At 39.3% G+C, this 17,973-nt stretch overlaps 1 protein-coding gene across 4 annotated transcripts in view; it reads left to right on the forward strand.

The window, feature by feature from the left end:
- The window catches only part of LRRC4C (leucine rich repeat containing 4C), a 556,054-nt gene that overhangs the window by 418,540 nt on the left and 119,541 nt on the right, over positions 1-17,973 (forward strand). For 2 of the 4 annotated variants that reach the window (XM_070071448.2, XM_008269881.5), the window contains exon 2: positions 5,403-5,483. The exons of the other annotated variants lie outside the window; for them this stretch is intronic. The gene's annotated coding sequence lies outside the window, so the exon portion shown is untranslated. The remainder of the gene's footprint in view (positions 1-5,402; positions 5,484-17,973) is intronic. 4 annotated transcript variants of the gene reach the window in all.

Below are 17,973 nucleotides of genomic sequence, written 5' to 3' on the forward strand. Positions count from 1 at the left end.
CTTCTTTGATGGCCCCGTTCTTTCCACTGGGATCTCTCTCCCAGAGATCTTTCATTTAGGTCTTTGTTTTTTTTTTTTTTTTTTTTTTTTTTTTTCCAGAATGTCTTTCCATGCCTAAAATACTCTCATGGGCTCTTCAGCCAGATCTGAATGCCTTAAGGGCTGAGTCTGAGGCCAGAGCACTACTTAGGACATCTGCCATTCTATGAGTCTGCTGTATATCCAGCTTCCCATGTTGGATCGTGCTCTCCCTTTTTGATTCTATCAGAAAGTATTAGCAGACATTAGTCTTGTTTGTGTGATCCCTTTGACTCTTAGACCTATCAGTGTGATCAATTGTGAAGTGAAATTGATCACTTGGACTAATGAGATGGTACAGAAACAGATGGATAGACCAATGGAACAGAATAGAAACACCAGAAATCAATCCAAACAGCTACAGCCAACGTATATTTGATCAAGGATCCAAAACCAATCCCTGGAGTAAGGACAGTCTATTCAATAAATGGTGCTGGTAAAACTGGATTTCCACGTGCAGAAGAAAAGCAAGACCCTACCTTTCACCTTACACAAAAATTCACTGAACATGGATTAAAGATCTAAATCTACGACCCAACACCATCAAATTATTAGAGAACATTGGAGAAACCCTGCAAGATATAGGTACTGGCGAAGACTTCTTGGAAAAGACCCCAGAAGCACAGGTGGTAAAAGCCAAAATTAACATTTGGGATTCATCAAATTGAGAAGTTTCTGTACTGCAAAAGAAACAGTCAGGAAAGTGAAGAGGCAACGGACAGAATGGGAAAAAAATATTTGCAAACTATGCAACAGATAAAGGGTTGATAACCAGAATCTACAAAGAAATCAAGAAACTCAACAACATCAAAACAACCCACTTGAGAGATGTGCCAAGAACCTCAATAGACATTTTTCAAAAGAGGAATTCCAAATGGCCAACAGACACATGAAAAAATATTCAAGATCACTAGCAATCAGGGAAATGCAAATCAAAACCACAATGAGGTTTCACCTCACCCCAGTTAGAATGGCTCACATTCAGAAATCTACCAACAATAGATGCTGGAGAGGATGTGGGGAAAAAGGGACACTAACGCACTGTTGGTGGGAATGCAAACTGGTCAAGCCACTATGGAAGTCAGTATGGAGATTCCTCAGAAACCTGAAGATAACCCTACCATACAACCCCGCCATCCCACTCCTTGGAATTTACCCAGAGGAAATTTAATTGGCATACAAAAAAGCTGTCTGCACAATAATGTTTATTGCAACTCAATTCACAATAGCTAAGACCTGGAACCAACCCAAATGCCCATCAACAGTAGACTGGATAAAGAAATTATGGGACATGTACTCTATAGAATACTATACAGCAGTAAAAAACAATGAAACCCGGTCATTTGCAACAAGATGGAGGAATCTGGAAAACATTATGCTGAGTGAATTGAGCCAGTCCCAAAGGGACAAATATCATATGTTCTCCCTGATCGGCGACAACTAACTGAGCACCAAAGGGGAAACCTTTTGAAGTGAAATGGACTCTATGAGAAACAGTGACTTGATCAGCCCTTGTCCTGACTGTTGATGTACAATGTAATACTTTATCCCTTTTAGTATTTTTTTTTTGTTCTAGTACTATTGGTTGAACTCTGTAATTAACACACAATTATTCTTAGGTGTTTAAATTTTAACTGAGAAGTGATGCCTGTTAAATATAAGAGTGGGAATAAAAGAGGGAGGAGATGTACAACTTGGGACATGCTCAATCGGACTTGCCCCAAATGGTGGAGTTATTCTGAGACTCTTTTTTAAAAGTACTCCATGTGGGGCTGGTGCTGTAGTGTAGCAGGTAAAGTCGCTGCCTGCAGTGCCAGCATCCCATATGGGTGCTGGTTCAAGTCCCAGCTGCTCCACTTCTGATCCAGCTCTCTGCTATGGCCTGGGAAAGTAGAAGATGGTCCCATCCTTGGGCCCCTGCATCCATGTGGGAAGACCTGGAGGAAACTTCAGGCTCCTGGCTCCTGGCTTTGGATCAGCACAGCTCCAGCCGTTGCAGCCAATTGGGGAGTGACCAGCAAAAGGAAGAGTCATTCTCTCCCTCTCTCTCGCTCGCTCTCTCGCTCTCTCTCTGTGCCTCTCCTTCTGTGTGTAACTCTGACTTTCAAATAAATAAATAAATCTCAAAAATAAATAAATAAAGTACTCCATGTGTACCAACATGCCATATTTTTGCAGTACTGCTTTCTGAGCCCAAGCAACCCCGACTTGTTGGGAAATACAGACACATCACTTTCCTTTTGAGGGATTCAGTGTTCTCACCAATAGCACTGGACTTTAAGAACAGTTTTCTATTTTTCACTTTCTAGGAAGGTACTCCATGAATTTTATTGTCATTGAAGTGTTTTCTTAGCCACAGATATTTAAAGTGTCATAGCTTGTGCTGGGTCCACAATGTTCCTTGAAAAGAAGCACTCCACTGTCCCAATTGCTTGAGAGCTGCTGGTATAGATCATATTGTAGAAATTTAACACATTCAAACCAACTTGAATACATACTACTTAAAAGTCTGTCTAGTTGTCACTTCATTACGATACAAGAAATGGACAAGATGTTCTACTGTGCTAGTAGGCACATTCAGGTGAATTCATATTACTGTTTTTAAATCAACCTTGATTGTTAAATTTATTTTTTTTAATTTGAGAGGAATAAAGAGAAAAAGAGATCCCACCAACTGGTTCCTTCCCCCAAAATGTCTACAATAGTTGAGGATGGGCTGAGGTCAAAACTGGGAACTAAGAGCACAGTTCATGTTTCTCACATGGGTGGCAGGAACCCAATTACTTGAGCCATCATAACTGCCTCCGAAGGTCTGCATTGTCAGGGAGCTGGAGTCAGAAAAATGGAGCCAGGAATTGAACCCAGTGTGGGACATGGACATCTTAACTGTTAGGCTAAATGCCCATTCCTAACATTAATTTCATAGGAATATATAACAATAGTAACTGATTCAAAGGTTTCTAAGTTCTTTTCTTGTAGAGAGAAATGTATGTTTGTCTGCCATGTATACCTCAAGGTGCTTCAAAGATTAATACTGTTTTTCAGACTAGAATAAAAAAAATTCATTTTTCCTTTTTAATTCACTCCGCATTGTCTTTTTAGTTACAAGAAGTGCATGTGAAAACTTTTCATTAAGTGGTTTGTTAACAAACACTTGGGTGATTTAAGCTTGTTTCCGTTTCACCAGATAACTGATAATGGCAGGTTGGCAGGTAAAACGTTTTCTGCCTTGATTATTCTATTGAACATACAAGTGGACATTTATTGGTGTATCTTCAACTTTAAAATCAGAGTTACAGAGCATTGTATTTTTTTTTAAAGATTTTATTTATTTTATTTGAGAGAGTTACAGACAAGTAGAGGGAGAGACAGAAAGAAAGGTCTTCCTTCCATTGGTTCGGAAGGCAGGAGCCAGGAGCTTCTTCAGGTCTCCCACGTGGGTGCAGAGGCCCAAGGACTTGGACCTCTTCTACTGCTTTCCCAGGCCAAAGCAGAGAGCTGGAACTGGGAAGTCAGTTCAGGTCTCCTCTGTGAGTGGCAGGTGGCCAATTACCTGCACAATCACCTGCAGTCTCCAAGGGTGTGCATAAGCAGGAAACTAAGATCAGGAGTAAAGCCTAGACTGGATCCCAGGGACTCCAATATGGGATGTGGGCATCCCAAGCAGTGTTTTAACCTCTATTGCCAAATTTTCATCCTTCAATTAAAAGTTTTTCAAGAAGTTGGTTGTTCTTTGAGGCTGCTGTTTGGCTCCCTCCCATTTTTACATCCTCTTTTAAGGATAACACTGAAATACATCTATAAGGTTAAAATTTTGTAATCATGTGAAATGCTTGGGACAATTCCTAGCACATAATAAGCATTTTATAAATAACAGAAGACAATAATAATAACAGTGACATCAAAATTTTGCTTATTAGGTAATGTATTTTTGCCTAAAATTCTTATCCCTCATTTTATATACAATTATTCAAATATAGATTATATCTCACTTTTAATTTTTATTTATTTATTTATTTATTTAATTTAAGGGAGAGAGAGTCTCCCATCTACTGGTTCACTCCCCAAAATGCCTGCAGTAGCCAGGACTGTGTCTGGCAGAATCAAGAAGTCAAGTACTAAATCAGGCTACCCACTTGGGTACAGAGACCCAAATACCTGACCAGTCAGCTGCTATCTCCTAAGATATACATTAGCAGAAAGCTGGAATTAGAATCAGAGCTAGGTTTCAAACCCAGGCACTCCTATGAGATGCAGGTGTCCTAACCACTTTGTCAAATGCTGCCTCCTCTTGCTTTCTTTAAATGTGTTCTGGTTAATAGGACACAATGCTTTATTATCAGTTCTATACATCATAAAAATGGGCTAAAACAATTGAATTCTGATTGACTTAATTAGTAGGGACATTGGCAGTACCCACTCTTCCATGCACAATGCATGCTTTATGGAGTTGCTTTCTCTAAATCTACTTTTAGAACTCTAAACCATTGCCTTTCTGATTTCCCAGTAGAAAATAGTAATAATGAGAAGAAAAGAATGCTGGTGGGGGAAGAGGGGGATGGAACTCATTAACAAAAAATGTAAATAGAAGCCATTTCAAAGATACTACCCTTACAAGAATGAGGAATGTAAGATAAGTAAATGTAATTAAAGCATGACCAATGATCATGACAGAGCCTCCATTCAAAGGCTGAATTTGTCTTTTTTATTATGCATACCAACTCTTTGTTTATTAACATAATAAAAATTGTAATGGAATAAAAAAAGATTTCACAAAAGACCAGAGAAGGCCAGACAATTGATTAAAAGATGCTAAACTGTACAGCTCCCTGGAGCCTGCAGTCCCTTTTAAAGTTAATTTTGAATGACTTGTCCAGGCAGGGAGTCTTCCAGGAGGAAATGCATCTCCGTCTAAGGTTAGGTCAAGGGCTGGATACCCAGGGCTCCAGTGAGCTAGGAAGAATTTTCTGAGGCAGAGCCCAGACAGAGGGAGTCATCAGACTCTTAAAAGTGGGAGGAGAATACTTACCATCACTCTGGGCTGATTTTCAGTTGTAGCATTTCTCAGGCAAAGAGTATGCCAACAGCCTTTCTCTCCTGGTTTGTTTGTCTGTCGTGCATGCTGGCAACCAACATGGCTCCGAAGTATCAAGCTAAGTTAATAGAATCAACAAGCTGGAACATCAGACATGCCAAGCATCATTTAAAGATCTTTTCATGTATTTAAAAGTCGGAGAGGGAATGTGGTTTCTAGTCCACCAGAATAATGGTATTTCAGGCTGTTTGAGATCTTACATCATATAGTCCAATCAACTCATTTGCAGATCAAGAAACTGAGGCTGAGAGAAAAGGGACTTGCCCAGAGTCACTCGGCCAGGCAGTGACAAACCACTGTAGAACTTTTGGTAAGTTGTGTGCCCTCTTTGGCTTTTCTTTCCAAATCTATAAAACAGAGATGGGTGATATGTCTAGAGAATCTCTCTAAAATTCCTTCTCTATATCTGTGCCTTTTAATTTTAGACACTTTGTCTATTCGATAATGACCAAGAGGTTTTAATAAAAGTGATGTATTTTATATGTCTAAATGCCACTGTTAAAGCATTTTAATGAAGGCTAAAATTTTAGTTAATATTTTACATTTTGATGTGATATAGATTTGGATTGAATGTTTTGAAAATGACTAGCAATTTACTGGTTTTAAGCCTGGTTAACAAATCATTGTATTACACAATAATACGATAAACACTTTCTTGATGAAACTATCATACATGTTTAATATGATTCCTTATGTTGCTTTACTAATGGCTGAAGATTTCAGAGCACATGATTAAATCACACTTCAAAAGAAGTCATGCTATACAAAACAGAAATACCCAAGGGGGTTTTAATTAGTTGAAAATGTCATTGCTGGTGAGCATGAATTGGATTTTTTAAAAAGCTTTTTTTTTTTTCTTCAGCGCATGCATTCTAGAAAAACTGACAGCAAATCCATACGTAATAGCTGTTTTAAAAGCCTTCATCAAGAGTGTGCATGTTTAGTGTCTCTTAGTGGGATAAGTTGGGTTATGATGGTTGAAAGGGCAAAAGATTCAAGAACAACATTGACATTGGCTTTTAAGTTTGGCTCCATGGATAATGTAGTTAGAATTGCTTATAGGGCTGGTTGGTTAGGGGGGTAAGTCTTTTGCATCTTCAAAGCATCATACACGCATGTTCCCAGACATTTATTGCATAGGCGGCAAGTGTCAAGTTATGTGTCACAGGAAGCAACCAATTGAGGTCAATTTTGTGAGTGGTGAAGGAATTCACAAGCAATAGAATACAGAGAAGAGAATGAGAAGAGATAGATTTTTTTTTAAGATTTATTTTATTTATTTGAAAGAGTTACAGTGAGAGGTAGAGCCAGAGAGAAAGAGAGGATGGTTAGAGCTGAGCTGATCAGAAGCAAGGAGCCAGGAGCCCCTTCTGGGTCTCCCATGTGGGTGCAGGGGCCCAAGGAGTTTGGCCTTCTTCTACTGCTTTCCCAGGCCACAGCAGAGAACCAGGTTGAAAGTGGAGCAGCCGGGACTCGAACCAGCACCCATATGGGATGCCACTGCCGCAGGCTGGGGCTTCAACCAGCTGCGCCACAGCGCCGGCCCCAGATTTATTAAAATACACTACAAGGGAGCAGCTGTGAAGCTGACTACTGTGGCCCAGAGACTACAGTTTGGGAGGTTTTATATGAATGAGGTAGACTGCTGTTGGCCAGCAGGTTTTTCATCAAGTGTTGCCACAGACTTTTCATTAGTGATTTCTTTATTGCTGAATATTTTCTCCAGTGCATTGCTAGGATTTTCTCCAGTGATTTCTTCATTGCTGGGCATTATCATCGGTGACATCCCTGTTGCCAGGTAGCCAGGTAGCCAGGTGACTTTCATGTAATTTATAATGATTCTCACAGGTCTATCATAAGGATCAAATAATATAACATATATGAAAGAAATATGTACATTGTATGCTCCACAGAGATTTTTTTGTGTGTTTTTCTACTTACATCTTATTTTAATTTTTTAGAGATTTATTTTTATTTATTTGAAAGACTAACAGAGACAGGGGGAAAGAAAAAGATTTTCCATCTTTGACTCACTCCCCAGATGGCCAAATTGGCCTTGGAACTGCGCCAGGCTGGAGATAGCAGCCTGGATTTCCATCTGGGTCTCCTATGTGAGTGGCAGGGACGATCATCTGCTGCCTTCCCAGGTGCATTAGTGTGGAGCTGGATCAGAAATGGAGCAGGCAGAACTCGAACCCGTGTTCCAGTATGGGATGCTACAATCACAAGTATTGGCTTAACCCCCTGCTCCACAACACCAGCCTATGTATTGAATTTTAAAACAAATAGATAGATCCACAGAAAAATCATTAAAGGGTAGAGACTGAGAGGATGTAGGAAACAAATATTCTATTTTTCCAATAGAATTATTGTTTAGAGCTGAGAGACTACCAGGATATAAATGAAATATTGCTGCTAGGGTACCTCATGCCCATAATTCTTAGAATGTTACCTACAAATGAGTCACTTGTGAAAATGCAAATTCTAATTTAACATATCTGAGGTGTATTCCAAGATTCTACATTTCTAAAAAGCTTCCAGGTGATACTGATGCTTCTGCTCTCCAGGACTTTGAATTGCAGGGTATTATGTCTTCAAATGAAATGGTATAACCAAGGATCCAGGAAACATCTTACCAAGAATAAAACACATATCTGCTGTAGTTTACATATCAAGGGAGTACCATCCAGCCTGGCTAACACCCACCTTAACATATCTTAAAGGAGCTTTCTGTTTCTGGTTTTATTATTAGTATTGAGAAAGCACTCACTTTCTATTGCTTGGCTTGGTTTCCTAGCTGATAGATCATAGTAAGGTAGACGTTTAAATACAATCAAGAATAAACAGGATCTAGAGTGCCCATGCATAGCCAATGTAATAGAATTACTTCTTATTCCTTTTTGAGAACTCATCTAATAGATATCTTTGAATGCTTGGATGTGTGCTTGATTGTCCTGTCTCTCTCCTTTTCCTTGGCAATTGCTTATTTGCATTGACTGGGATCATTTAAATCCCTAATGTAAATATGAATATAAAGAAACTATATGACATTTCTCCCTATTTTTCACATTTTGAGTCAATTAAATAAATATGTACCGATTAGTGTTTACAAAGTAGTGAACTGGGCACTATGAGGTACAGAAAGATCAAAAGTCTTGGTTCCAGGTATTTTCAGTTTGTCTATAGAGGACAAAGACATAAAAGTTAAAAACAAGTATAAGAACTTAAAAAAAATTCTAGATTTAGAAATAACATGCTTAGAAGTATGTAAGAAATTGAAATCAATTGTATCAGGGAGTTAGGAAAACTTTGTGAAAGAGGAAAAATTGAGCAGGGATTCAGAACATGGTCATCTGTACATGGAAAAAATGTAAAATATACTGAGCCAAAGTGTCATATTTTAGGTATATGAATTGAAAGCAAAAGCTTATATAAATACATGTTAATTCAACTGGCTTCCTGCTGAAACTGAAATGTCATTCTTTGGAATTCAACCTAAAGCCTAGGTCTCTTATGGGACATTGAAAGCAAGATATGATGACCTGTTAGGGTAGTGATTTTGTTGCTTCTCTCAAACTTTGGCCTTTCCTATTGGAACTAGTTCCTTGGACCCCAAACAAGGAAATATCACACTTCATATAATCATTTCCCCTTTGAATATGGAACATAGTACTTCAATAGTACATAGGTCAGGGAGAAAAGAAAGTTATTTCAGATCTTTAAAACGTGTTGGCCGGTGCTGTGGTGCAGTGGGTTAAGCTGCTACCTGCAGTGCCGGCATCCCATGTGGCTGCTGGTTGGAGTTCTGGCTGCTCCACTTCTGATCCAGCTCCCTACTGATGTGCCTGGGAAAGTAGGGGAAGACAGCCCAAGTGCTTGGGCCCCTGCACCCACATGGGAGACCTAGATGAAGCTCCTGACTTTGGCCTGGCCCAGTTCCAGCTGTTGCGGCCTCTTGAGGAGTGATCCAGCAGTGAACTAGAAGACTCTGTCTGTAACTCTGCTTTTCAAGTAAATAAATACAGCTCTTAAAAAAAAGTATTATCATTTTAACTCATATACTCATTACATGCTCCTTTTTTATAATGCTGACACTCACGTGTGATAGTATTTTCATTGCTCTAACTTGATGAATTTAAATTTTGAGATTTTTGCCATGAAGTTACTTTGAACTGTTGGGTGATCATAAAGGAGAAACCTTTAGTATCCTCCTTCTTTGATATGATGATGCTTAACCATTTAAACAAATTGATTTTGCAACCCTTCCCTGATTCTTTATTGTCCTGGATGGTGCTATTGCCTGGATAGCTGGGGTATTATTGCCTGGTATCACTAGTTAGTGCAGCCTGAAGTTCAAGTGTAGATAAAAGCAGCTATAAAATCCAAGGCGGACAATACTGGAAGGTGAAATATGTTCAAAATTCAAAGTTCTTTAGTGGCATCACCAAGAAACAGTATCTGGAGAAGAGCTAAGCTGAAAACTTACAATGTGAGGTGTTTATTCATACTGGAAGTCAGCTGTGTTGAGACTAGCTTAAAGACACAGTAAAATTTTTTGAAATGCCGTGCATCTCCTTTGTAGCCCACCCTAGTAAGATACTCTGTTAAGAGTACAGATACTCTTTTTTTTTTTTTTAAGATTTATTTATTTATTTATTTGAAAGCCAGAGTTATACACAGAGAGAAGGAAAATCAGAGAGTCTTCCATCCGCTGGTTTACTCCCCAACTGGCCGCAACAGCCAGAGCTGAGCCGATCGGAAGTCAGGAGGTAGGAGCTTCCTCCAGGTCTCCCAAGCCGGTGCAGGGGCCCAAGGACTTGGGCCATCTTCCACTACCTTCCCAGGCCACAACAGAGAGCTGGATCTGAAATAGAGCAGCCAGGACTTGAACTGGCGCCTGGATGGGATGCCGGCAATGCAGGCAGAGGCTTTACCCACTATGCCACAGCGCTGGCCCCTACAGATATTCTTTTATTCCATCTCTTTCTGTCTGTCTCTCTGAGTCTTAAATAAAGAACTTTTTTAAATTTTTAGGAGCACAGAAGAGCATGAAACTTGTGCTGCTGTATAAACATTGGGATCTTTTGAGTTCCACTGAGCAAAGCAATATACCCCTTGTGTCAAATTTGTTTTAAATGTGTCTGATGTAGCTAGAATCCAGGAAACTATAGACAATAATGAGTTTGTGAGAGCCTCGATGTATAAACTCCATCCAAGTGAGTCTGTTCACAGTTGACTCTGCAACTGGTCACAGGTTCTGTCAGTGCTTACCGTTCTTTAACTTCTCTCCTCACAACCGAACTGTGGCAATATTGGATACACAAATTTTATTTTGACTTTTGTCACAGGCTGTGAATTCCAAATTTCAAGTAAGAACCAAACTTGAAGAGCATAGATATTTCTTCCTGTTAGGGCTTTTGATGTACATCTAGCATTCATCTCCTTCGTTTTTCAAGTTTAAAACAAGCAAAACCCAAGACTTCAAAAGGAAATATGTAGGAAGGCAGATAAGTGAGATGTTAGTTGAAAAGAAAGAGAATAGGGAAATGAAACCAACATTAGGTGTTTGATGCGAACATATACCAAACACTGCTGGGTTCTTAATATACATAATGTTACTTAATCCTCTCCATGATATTGCATTAGCACCATCATTGGGTACAGTTTATCAGTGAGCAATTGAGAGCAAGAAAGATTCTAATCAGAGAACAAAATCACTTAGGCACTCACCATTAGAGCCGAGGCAAGGGTGTGGATTGCAAACTGCTTTCTACTTCCAGACTGAAAACTACAGGTGGTAGTATATTCTGGAAAATCCCACCCTCTGTTTTTCACAAAGCAGCTTCAACTATGCCAAGATAAGCAATTTGTATGAAAGACACAGAGGGTAAAACTTGGGTAATAGTTATAGATCCACTCATACAACTAGATAACCCTCTTTATTCATTTTAACTTAACCTGCATGGACTACTGTATGGTGGTAATAATCTTTTTACGTGAATATGACCTATCTGTGCCTTAGTCAGCAATATGGAATAGTTGGATACTCCTGAAGCTGTTTAGAGGGTTGATATATTGTCTGTACATGCTTAATATTCAGAAATAGTTTTTTTAAAATAAATCAAGAGGACTGTTTTTTCCTTTATAATCCATATTTAGACTTTGGTGTTAGTAGTAAATGGTGCTGTCAGTTCTGCATTTTTGTTTATAAATAGCAACATATTAAGAATGTACTGTATACTAGGAAGTGTGATAGGAGCTCTGTTAGGGCTGATGGAACTCTGCTGTGACAACAAATCAACCCTGACATCTCGGTGGATGAACACAAGGTTATGTTTTGTGCATGCAAAATCTACTATGGTCCTTGCTTTTCTCCAAGGCAGCTTTCTTTCTGAATAGATGTCAGTGGACTAGTTTGTACATAGCTTGTGGCTTTCCTTTCTCAACATATGGCTTCTAGTTTTTGTTATCATAGGAGAAAAGAGAGCTGAAAATATCTTGGGGGCTTTTCTCTGCCTTACTCTAAAAGTGATACTTTCATTGTCTTCATGATCTGTTTGTCAGATTAAGTCATCTGGCTCCACCAAACTGAATTTTTTGTTCATAAAACAAAAAATTAGCTGACACTAGTGACTACTGTCAATATATCACAAATTCTTGGGAAAACAAAGATTAAAGTTTAAAAAGTTATCTCATTTTATGAAAGCTATGCAGTCGAATGTGGAAAACAATAATTACAAGGGGATATTTAGGGATACATTACATTTGACAAGGATTTTGCTTCCTTATTTCAGTTACTGCTATTCTCTTTAGAGAGTTATTTTTTATTTTTGCATATGAAATAATTGACTTGAGAATTAAAAATGCCTATCATCTCTTTCATTTATGCTGTATGCTTTGTTTTCTTATAGACCCATACCTGGGTCTTGGAGATTGTTTTTTTGAGACGGTAGCCTTATGAAAGTTTTTTTTCTTTTTAAAGAATGGAGAGAATTTTTCCTGCCCACTAGAAACCAGGATGAGTAGTAGGAAGCTGTGTGTTCCCTGTTATTCTTTACTTCTTGGGCAATTAGTCTTATTAATGTCCATTGTTTATGGGTATGGGCAAATATTGAGACAATTTTTAGCAATTTTCCATACAGAGCAACAAAGCATATGCAGTTGGAGAGCGCTACACCTTCAAGACAAAAACATTAAAAAATATAGCAACACAAATATGTTTCAGCTTGAGAGAATGAGCAGGTCGTCAATTTTGGTTGTGGTATACAGGATATTAGAGAGGTATTTTCTTCATACATCTGGTATGTTTTCAAGTTAATATTTTTACAAAACAATTGTTTTTGACAAGCAGAGTGGACAGTGATAGAGAGAGACAGAGAGAAAGGTCTTCCTTTGCTATTGGTTCACCCCACAGTGGCCGCTGCGGCCTGTGTGCTGTGGCCGGTGCACTGTGCTGATCCGAAGCCAGGAGCCAGGTGCTTTTCCTGGTCTCCCGTGGGGTGCAGGGCCCAAGGACTTGGGCCATCCTCCACTGCCTTCCTGGGCCATAGCAGAGAGCTGGACAGGAAGAGGAGGGACCAGGACACAATTCGGCGCCCCGACGGGGACTAGAACCCGGTGTGCAGGTGCCACAGGCGGAGGATTAGCCTATTGAGCCACGGCACCAGCCACAAAACAATTTATTTGAAAAACAGAGAGACAGAGAGAGAGATAGACAAAGAGAGAGCACTTCATCCACTGATTTACTCTCCAGATGTCCTTGATGACTGGTATTACGCCAGGCTGAAGCCAGAAGGTGAGAACTCAATCCATATCTTCCATGTGGGAGGCAGGAACTCAATTGCTTGAGACAACACTGCTGCCTCCCAGAGTCTGCTTTAGTAGGAAGCTGAAATTGGAAGCCAGAGCCAGGAATCAACCCCACATTCTTCAATATGGGATGTGGGTTTCTTAACTTCTAAATGAGCCAAATGCGTGCCCCTACTGAAAAATAATTGGTAAAGTGCTACACAATCACTGAGTGTCATGTTGACTTGCAAGGAACAGATGAATAAAATCTTACACCATTTTATTGAAAGATCTTCTTGGGGCCGGCATTGTGGCACACAGCATGTTAAACTGCCACCTGGGACACTGGCATTTCATATGGGCACCAGTTGTAGACCAAGCTGCTCTGCTTCTGATCCAGCTCTCTGCTAATGCACTAGGGAAAGCAGAGGAAGATGGCCCAAGTGCTTGGATACGAAGAGTACTATAAAAATAATCATTTAATTATTTCTGGTTTTTTTTTTTATAATTTATTTATTTATTTTTTGACAGAGTTAGACAGTGAGAGAGAGAAAGACAGAGAGAAAGGTTTTCCTTTTTCTGTTGGCTCACCCCACAAGTGGCAACTACAGCTGGCGCGTTGCAGCAGGCACGCTGCGCTGATCTGAAGCCAGGAGCCAGGTGATTCCTCCTGGTCTCCTGTGCAGGTACAGGGCCCAAGGACCTGGGCCATCCTGCACTGCCTTCCCGGGCCACAGCAGAGAGCTGGACTGGAAGAGGAGCAACAGGGACAGAATCCGGCACCCCGACCAGGACCAGAACCCGAGGTGCAGGCGCCACAGGTGGAGGATTAGCCTATTGAGCCATGGCGCTGACCAGTTATTTCTGTTTTTAACTACTAGGGCCTTGATTAAAAACACAACACTTTAGATAATTTCAAAAGTTGTCTATATCTATGTGTGCAAAATAGGTGAAATATAAGCTGTGTGAATAATCAGTATTTTGTGTGTATACAAACACTGACTGTAGAGAGCCTTGAATGTCATACTTAGAAAATTCAGCAATCCATTTTGCAAAGCTGCAGTACCTATTGATATGTCTATTTCTAAAATGTGTGTGTCTCTAAACCACTGTTGAAACAGGCATAAAGATTGGTTTCTCATAGGGTTATTGAAATAATTAAATGAGATAATTTAGGCAGTGTTTTACTTAGCAACTGGGACATAATTCACATTTAATAAATTTTAAATATGTATAATAACAAAGATATTTTATCACACATTAACTGTATGATTTGTTATAAATATATGTCAATAATCTTTTGTGAAATTAGTTTGGGTTTGTCATTTATTTGGATGATTCCTGTGCTGCAGAGTTACTGTAAATCAGAATTAGAATGCAAACTGTGAAGATCTGACTTCACATGAGTTAAGATTCTGTCTCAGATTCTATTTTCTGTTTTCGTTCATTTGCTCATGCATTCACTTATTACTTAAACAAATACTGAAGTCTGTGTTTTGTGCCGGCCATTATAATCTGTCATCTAGAGTCTTAGGGTGGAGAACAAACATGAAAGCAAATAACTGCAATAAAATGGTGTGAACAATGTGGAATACAACAGCCTTTAAAGTAAAAGGGCATCCACTCTAGATGACGTATGGTTCATTTTTATGGACATATTTGTTGTTAAGCTAAATAGAGGAGTAAAACAAAATAGTGAAAAGTTAAAGGACTATTTCTTCTTATTTTATGCCTCTTCTTGCCTTCATCTACCACCTACATGCTGCTAAAGACATCCAAATGATTATCAGTAATTGCTATCACTTTCTCTTACAGCAGAATCCTATTTCCATTTCACTTTTGGCAATCTGTAGGTAGATGTTCCACAGATATCTTGAAGTCGTTCAGCTTAAAATAAATTAATTTTATCCCTTCCTTTCACAAATACTGTTTGTCCTCATTATGTCTAATCTCTGTTAAATTTATTATCACCTAAAACATCACCCTGATGGAAGACTGGGAGTATCAGTCAGCCTTCAGGTCTTGCCTGCCCCCTAAAGTTAATCAGTCATCCAATCCTGCTCCTCCTTTTCTCTCTCCTGGGCAAATATATGTACACACATACACACACCCCCATTTATGCCCCAAATTAGTAGGATAAGAAAGCTATTTTCAAGTTGCTAGGCAGCAGCAGTTGAAGAAAATGCTCAGAAAATTGCCAGTGACTTGGCTATCAAGTGCTATCACTATGTTGTCTCTTTTGTGTGAGTAGGAAATTCTTCTCTTTAATATGAAATAATAATTTTAAATTCTCTTGATCTATGAACTTCAAAAGCATCCTCATATACATATCCACATTGATATACTGACTAAATTTCTCTTTCCTTTCCATCACTGATATTTTATGCTTCCAAAGGGAGTTTCAGCTATGAATCTCAGACCCTTTGCAAATGTTCAATTGCTCAGAATGTGGATTGGAGGTTAGTAGTCTAGTTCATAAACTCATATTTATGGAGCAGTACATTATCTATTGATGTTTATCATTGAAATTAAATGATCAGAATTACAGCCAGTGCAATAATTAATGATATGACAAGATGGGCCTGATATTTGTTAAGCATAATTTATTTGAGAGGCAGAGAGATGGCAGGGGTTGGTTGTTGGGGGAGAGAGAGAGAGATCCTAACCTTACTGGTTTACCCCCAAATGCTTACAACAACAGGGCTAGTCCTGAGCCAGAATGCAGGAACTAGGAACGCAGTTCAGTTCTTCCACATGGGAGGCAGGAACCTGATTTCTTGAGCCATCACAGTTACCTCCCAGGGGTCTGTGTTGACAGGAAGCTAGAGTCACGACCTGAAGCCAGAAGTAGAACCCAGGTACTCTCATGTGGAGTGAAGTCATTTTAACTGCTAGGCTAAACACCTGCTCTGACCCTGATAATTTTTTGTTTCTAAGTATTTGCTGAAATTTCCTTCTAGACCATACTCTTTGAAGATCAGATTGATTCTTCAGTACTAAGTGTACAGTTATATGCACCATAGTAGTTCTACTCACAGTAGTGCATCTTATTCCTTCCTGTACGATATCTTTTAAAAAAGTTAGTGAGAATCTAGGTCCCTAAACATAGCAAAATGTTAAGTTCCTAAACAAAATGCAGTGAACAAAAAATATAATAGTTTTCTTTTATCCTTCTTTCATTTTATGTGTTTTTAAAATAGTTTTATAATCTTAACAAATATGTAGGTAGGATTAATACTATAGATGCAAATGAAAAGTTTAAAGATATCTTTAAATGGTGGAGTTTTAAATGTGATAATAATACAATAGTTACAGAAGAAAAGGCTGCACAGAGGGAGAGCAATGGATAAAAGTACAATTAGCCTTGTATAAAAAGAGAAAGGAAAGGATAAATTTACTATGAGCATTTCTTAAGTCAGTAGTTTATTATTTTCTGAGTTCCCAATTGACTATACTTTTTTTCCCCTTTTTGAAAATATTAACACTTCTGATGTGTCTTAATATCTCCCATTTTTTTGGCCTATGTATCTTGATCGGCATGGTGTGCTAGCATTGTTAGCAAACAGTGATGCATTTCAATATACATATTTATCGGTCTTCAGCTAAAATTAGGTTTGCTGAGCAAATAGACTTTGTTCATCCACCTTAAATAGATCATTTCCCAGAATGCCAAGGGAAAACACTGACAATAGGACTTGCTTTGTCCTCGATCACTGTTATCATACTGGCAAAATGAGGGAAGGGAAAAAATGGACCAAAGGAAAAACTGTGATTCTCAAACATAAACCTCTCAATTGCAGATGAGAGTCACACATTTGAAAGGATGATTTGTGAGCATCATCACACAAGCAAAGGATCGTTGTTAGCAGTTGCTTGTAATTCATGGAGGAGCGCTTTAGGAAAACATGACTCTAGTCATTATGTTATGTTTATTCTGCTTTCTGTAAACCAGATGAATGTGGGATTATTTGTATAGCATAATAGCCTTCAGCATGGAAGTAGAAGGAAAGTTTATTACCTGTTTCTTCCTCTCCCCAGAGAGGAATTTGTTTCACTTTGAGGTAAGATTCTCATGAAAGACTGCAAGTCACAATGCATGTTGTCATTTCCCTAGCTATGAACACCAAATTACAGCCCATTTATATTGTTTTGCCAACTTATCTGGAAGCCACAGAAACAAGAACAAATATGAATATCAAAATTCAGATAGATTTGTTACCCTAGTGGAAGAGTGCAGTATCTTGTAGGTAGTGGGTACTCAGTGAATAGCATAGTCTTTTTGTTATTGCTTATTTGAGAGTGACTGATGGAACCCTGTTTGAAGAGATAATTGAAGGAGATGAGAAAAAGAAGAGCAGTGAGTTCCATATGAGTTAATGGAGAAAAGAAGAGCTTCTGGCTGGAGAATAAAGACTTTGGGGTTGGCCAGCGCCATGGCTCAATAGGCTAATCCTCCACCTAGCGGCGCCGGCACACCGGGTTCTAGTCCCGGTTGGGGTGCCGGATTCTGTCCCGGTTGCCCCTCTTCCAGGCCAGCTCTCTGCTATGGCCCAGGAGTGCAGTGGAGGATGGCCCAAGTCCTTGGGCCCTGCACCCCATGGGAGACCAGGAGAAGCACCTGGCTCCTGCCTTCGGATCAGCATGATGCGCCGGCCACAGGGCACTGGCCGCGGCGGCCATTGGAGGGTGAACCAACAGAAAAGGAAGACCTTTCTCTCTGTTTCTCTCTCTCTCACTATCCACTCGGCCTGTCAAAAAAAAAAAAAAAAAAAAAAGACTTTGGGGTCAGGAAGATCTGAGTTAGAATCTTCCAGCTTCTTACTAGTTACCATTTCACCCAGGTACAGCTTTCTCTTCTGCAAAATGGCAGTCATGAACCTAACATGTAGATTGTCGTACAGATCACAAGGATTAACAGGTGACTGCTCACACTCTCTACCCAGCATTCAGCAGATCCGTCCTGAATGACATCTCTTTAAGATGATTTTAGAAATTAAAATTCCGTGCTCTAT

This window comes from Oryctolagus cuniculus, chromosome 1, assembly GCF_051225735.1.
Source record: "Oryctolagus cuniculus isolate XC-2025 breed Fujian yellow rabbit chromosome 1, ASM5122573v1, whole genome shotgun sequence".
In the NCBI taxonomy this organism is placed as follows: Eukaryota; Metazoa; Chordata; class Mammalia; order Lagomorpha; family Leporidae; genus Oryctolagus; species Oryctolagus cuniculus.